Consider the following 6,223-nt stretch of genomic DNA (forward strand, 5'->3'; position numbering starts at 1 on the left):
TGGTTCGTATCAACGACCATGTGTTATGCAGAGTAACAAAAGAACAAAATAGTGTAACAGCAGAAGCCAAGGAGCAGGCAAAAGAACCTGTTAGCTATCATACAACAATAATGCGTTACATAATATTACGATGACACGTGTCCCCATTTCAACACACAATAGTAATGTTCCAAAGAATAAAATTCACCTTTAAATTACAAACTTTTCACTCTTGGAGCCGGGGTGGCAAAACTCAAAAGAATGTGACGTAAGGGATTCTTCATAGTGCTCACGCCAGTTGTTACTTCAGGTTTTAGAACTAATGAACAGCATTGAAATTAACGAGGGGAGTAGAGCAATGACCCGCGAGCTCTAAATCATTGAGTCTATTTTTACGTAAATTACGATGAGCGTCTTCATAATGTGTGTGGATGTAGCCAACAGTTTAAACGGCTTGGAGGCTATCGTTTGTGGGTGGCGGGAAAAGAAAAGAAAAGAAAATAAAGCAATTGGATGTACAAACATCAACAAAAAAAGAATTTCAAGGAATGTGAGCGTCGGAAGATGCTATACAGTGTATGGAGGACGGTTGGGGCGAAAACCATTGACTTCTGTTATAGCTAACGTAATTCACTGCCAAGTTTTAAAGTAGCCCTAAAACCCGCTTTTAATAACAGTTGTTTAACAACAGTAACATAAAAGATTGTTCTATTGTTACATAGGATTTCCTTATCATGAGTCATGTCACTGTGTATGCAAACACAAGCACATTGGACCTACATCTTCAAAATTTTTATACCAAAATTTATGACGTGCAAGGCATTTAGAGTTCATGTGCAAAGTCGAGGACTTCATACTGCAAATCTATGTTAACAGTCTAATGATGCAGCTGGGGCAACGACCAGCCGACTGTGAATGACGATGGAGTGTTACGCAAGGCTTCGTCGCCAGAAGATACCGTATGAAACATTTAATACACATTGACTCTCACTTTTCAAATTGACTTGTGAATGGCTGATAATCTTTCTCACTAAGGCCAGGATGGTACATACATTACGCCTCAAACGAAAGTGGCCTATGTGAACACCTGGCGTGATAAAGGTGACAAATTGTTTCGTTTCAACGACATGTGTTTCAGAGTAGCAAATGAAAAAATAGCACTGCAAAAGACAAGGGGCAGGCCAAACAACCTGACTTGCAAGGTATCGAGAGTTCATGTGCAAAACCCATGCTTTATACAATAATATGTAAAAGTTTAATCAGGCAGCTAGGGCAACGACCAACCGACTATATGGACGACGATGTTGCGTTACGCAAGACTTCGTTGCCAATAGATGTAAAAAGTACCAAAAAAAAAAGAAAAGAAAAGAAAAACCAAACAAACAAATTGACAAGATGTTTGATATCAGCAACCATGTGTGTTTTAGACCAGACGGCGGACCAAAGACCCGTCATCTCTAAGAATAATATGCGTTATGTGGGACTTCATTTCCCAGTTGTCGCCATATCTATGGAATATACAAATTAATTAAACCTAGTAACGGTTCATAACTGACAGGCTAACTGAAATTCAGGCTTGAATTCCAAAATTTCATATCACTTCACAATCTTAAGAATCGAACAATTCCTTTCGTCTAAATATTTTCTCCGAAAGAAGAAGATTGCGTTCGATTGTAACGATCGAGGGGGAAATTTCTCACATTTCTAATACAGACGTTGGAAAGGTAGAATATATATTCTCCATATGAACAAGGAGCACATTCTCAGACAATATAACCTAGTTTTGTACATTTCTTAAAGTAAAAAATAATGGTGAATTACCATAAAGCTTATATCCTCATACCCTCTGTTTTATCAACATTCTCATCAGTCGCGTAAAGTGTCATTAACACTTCTTCTGATTTTTGTCTTATGAGGAACCTGGGTTCATAATCCAATTCAGAGACATTATTTATCATGCACTGTAGTGCTGTCAGTGTTGAAATCAAAATGACGTAATTGTGTTCAGTGGATTGGGAAACTATGTGAGAGACTAGATAAAGTTTACGTATCAAGGGCCGCGAGTTACAGAGCAGAATGAGGCAGTTAAAAAGATGAGCAGCAGTTGAGACTGGCGGCATTACCCGTCGTACTAGGCGGCGAGCAAAAAACAAAACAAAAACAACTATTACAATTTGTGTTGTAGGGCAAACAGCTTGTCTCACACTTCCCCTAACTGGAATATAATACTGTATAATCACAAGGTACCTTCTTTCAGGCTTTTCTATTTTCGACATTTTACTCTAACACTGTACAATCATAAAGTGCCTTCTCTATTGGCTGTTATACTTTCAATTTGTATCACTCATATAATGGATTCATTATGAGAGAACAAAAAAAAAACAACACACACACATTTCGGATGAACATCAGCTAATTCTTTATCGTAAAGAATAGAAATGTGCATTTTCCTTACTTTGAAATGAAGTTTAGCTTTCTTCAGCCCTTCCATGCCGTCCAGGCTGCTTGTGAAGAGAGATTTGTGTCGTTCTTTCTCGTCTGCAATATGACACGGGTGCCCCTTACAATGATTCGCGTGGCTAGCTTGTCCTTGGTTCTCAGGCCGTACGCTACGTTGGCAAGTCGTCCACGCTCTCGCTTCATCGAAGCTGGAAGATCGGTCCGTACGGTGATTCTGCGGTGGGTAGTGCTGGCTGCGTCGGTGGTTGTTGCTGGTTGAAGGGATGCGCGTTGTCGAGTACGTGTAGATGCCTGCAGAATCTGGTCTCGGTCGCTCATGCGGCCGAATCGAACGATGATCGGGTCTGGGGCGACGGTGTGGCTGGTTGGTGAAGACGCGGCTGCGTCTACCTGTTGTGCCGGTAGTCTGCGAGGAAGTCGATGGGCGTTCATGAGTGGAATTCTGGCCGATTCCTCAGGGGAAATGTTGAGGATCTCTGCGAATGTGTCGGTGCAAAGTTTTACTACATTTTCATTGGAAACCTTTGGGATACCGTATATCAATAAGTTCTGTTTACGTTCATGGATTTCGAAGAGCATTAGTTTTTCGTCCAGTTCAGATTTTGCTTTCTCTATTTTGTCGAGCAGGTCCGGTAGTTTGGTGGATTCGATATCATCAAGACGGCAAGACATGTCGGTTGCACTGGTTTCCAATGCTGTGACAGTTTGTTTTGTTGTTGTTAACTCCTGTCTCAGTGACGTTACGTCGGTGATGAGCCCGTCGATTTTACCGTTTAGCTGGCGGTTATTTGCCTCGGTTGTGTTTTTAAGGTCCGATATCATGGATGCTATATCATTGATGGTCAACAGCGGGTCACGGCCCGGCGCTTGCTGGAATGCTGACGGTGCGGACTCCTGCGGTGCGGGACTGGCGTTAGAAGATGTGGAGCGGTCGTGATCCGAGTCTGCGTTGGTTTCACTGACACTTTTTTGAGTTAAATTTGCAGTTCTTCGTGTAGCCATGCCACCAGTCCCTGTTGTTTTCGATGTCGTTGTTTTTGACTTCGTGCTCATGGTGAAGGATATCAAACAATGGAGTTATTTCCTACCAATATGTTGTGGAATGAGAGCTGATGTGTAGAGTTTGGGAGCTCTGCAGCAGACACGTCCGTTCAGTACCGCATGTTCGAGACATTGAAGCAATGATGGTCGTGATGATTGCTTGATATTAAAGGAAACCAAAACCCAAAAGAGAAATATGGATTGAGTGAACGCAGCAACATTAGTAAAAGTTTGAGGAAAATCCGACAACCGATGCAAAAATTATTCATTTTTCTAGTTTTGGTGTTGTAATCACTGGATAAGGAGACTACTAGAGTCCATGACGTCATGTGTGGACAACAATGTAAAGAAAACATGAAGAGAATTCTACAAAGAAATCATTTTTCATGAAAATTACACATTCCATCAACTTAACTGATACAATGTACTGACATAAGTTATGTTAAAGGCAGTAATCATTCCCCCTACTTTCTGAAAGCGGTTTTTATAGTCAAATGTTCTTTCATTACGCAAGAAAAGTGAAAAAAAGTTTTATGATTTTCTTTATATTTTCTTTATGTTGTTGTCCACACAATACATGATGTCATGAACTCAAGTATCCCCTTATCCAGTTGTACCAACATCAAAACGTTAAAAATGCATAACTTTTGCATCTTTTACAATATTGTGCGATTTTCCTTTAACTGTCACTGATGTGTTTTACTAATGTTGCTGCTTTCACTCAATCCACATTTCTCTTTGGGTTTGGGTTTCCTTCAATGATGGTCGTTTTGGTAGAGGTAACGAGGCACTTGATGAGGAGAACTATAGGGTTGGCAATGATAAAGTGAACATCCAAAAATATAGACCTATATATTTATATTGATAGATCAATTCAAACCGTCCGTGATATTAGAATTTTAAATGAAAATGAGTTGCTGTTTGCTTTATAAATGCTGTTTCAAAATGCCTTTATAAAGCTGATTGAATTAATATATCAATATAGAGATTTTATCGATCGAAATCAATGATTACTCTCCCCCATCTTCATCTTGGATGTTAGTGCATGAGAATTTAATCATATCTGATCTACATGAACCTGAACTAAAAAGGAGCGTATACTACGCCTTTCTGAATCATTTCTTATTAAAGCACAATCATCGTGAGGTTGGAGAAGTATAAACCCAAATTAACCAAGTAGTGTATTCATGTTACCCAATTAGACATAATGCCCACTTCGAATCTGATTCTGCGTGGCTTAATAAACATGATCAAAGTTAACAATAGCAATTGCTGCAGTTGTACGCCTACATAGGCCTATATAATACTTATATCATAATTCATTCCAAGCTTAGATTTCCAATTTACTTTTGCAAGATATTGATGAAAACTTCGAGTTTGCATCTTGTACTCCATGACTGAATTTCTCTTTTCTAATGTTTCATCGAGACGCTCAGCGCTTAGAAACATTGTAATAAGCGCTTTATAAATGATATTTGTTATTATCATTAACAACGCAAGTCTTGCGAGACAAGAGGGAAAGTGTAAGCAGACGGCGAACAAAACCACAGGAATACCAGCAGACGGCAAAGCAGAACGCGATGCCGATGGCGAAATGGAAACACGCACATATCCACAACACACACACACACATACACACACACACACACACACACACACACACACACACACACACACACACACACACAAAGCCGTTGTTATGACAGTTCACAAGGCGGCGTGCCATTCTCACATTCTAATCTGATTCTGTGGTTGGCAGAGGACCATGGTACTGTATACAAGAAAGCAACACAAGTATCGCAACCAACTAGTACTCTGATAGTCTTTGCTCAAGTGCCACAATTGGCACTTTCGACGCGTTAGGGTTACGGAAAAAAAAATCGCCCCCGGGACTTGGGTCATTTTTACGTTCATATTATAGCGCCCTCTCTCATCACTCCTTGTCCAGGCCAATTCATGTATACACAAACTTTAATGAACATGAATTTCCTGACAGTGATGGTCGTGTGTGTAAGGAGTTAGGTTGAAAAAACAAAGGAATTACATGTAGTTAGAATGGAAGCAAAATAAGAGCAAAAGGCCTTAAAGCAGTGGGGGAAAGGTACAAAAATTGCAAAAGAACCAAGTTCCTGCCATTTGAATAACACAAATTGCGGAATCTTGTGGAGAAATCCATGTTTTCTGTGCGCATGTTAGTAATATGCATACATTATATGTATGGTCTGAATTTAGGAGTACCGGTAAGTAGAAATGTAGCTATCAAACCATTTTAGAAGATGGAGAAACTAGTGAAATGACAGCATTTTTACCTGACCTTTGAACAAACTAATGGCCAAACAGATTCAGAGAATTATTGATGTCTAGTAATACGTCATGTGCATTATAACTTTATGAAGATACTTTCCCGCACTGCCGAGACACGGGGAAAATTGTGACATTTTGCAATTGAAACTTGACCAATGACCTTTGACCCTTGACCTTAGGTAAGCAATTAATATATGCAACCATGAGTTGATGGGGACAGCTTTATCCACTTATTTATGCATGTGCAAAGTTCAGCTGGGTTTACCTCTAGCAGTTCCTTAGTTATATCGTCCACATATTATTGCCTATAAGAGACAGATGGAAGACATTTCCACGCATTTACACAATAATTATGCACATTATATAATATAGCTCTATGTATACACACAGACGTGCACTTACACAGATACACACTCATATGATGAATTAGTATAGTGAT

Source organism: Diadema setosum, chromosome 3, assembly GCF_964275005.1.
Source record: "Diadema setosum chromosome 3, eeDiaSeto1, whole genome shotgun sequence".
NCBI lineage: Eukaryota > Metazoa > Echinodermata > Echinoidea > Diadematoida > Diadematidae > Diadema > Diadema setosum.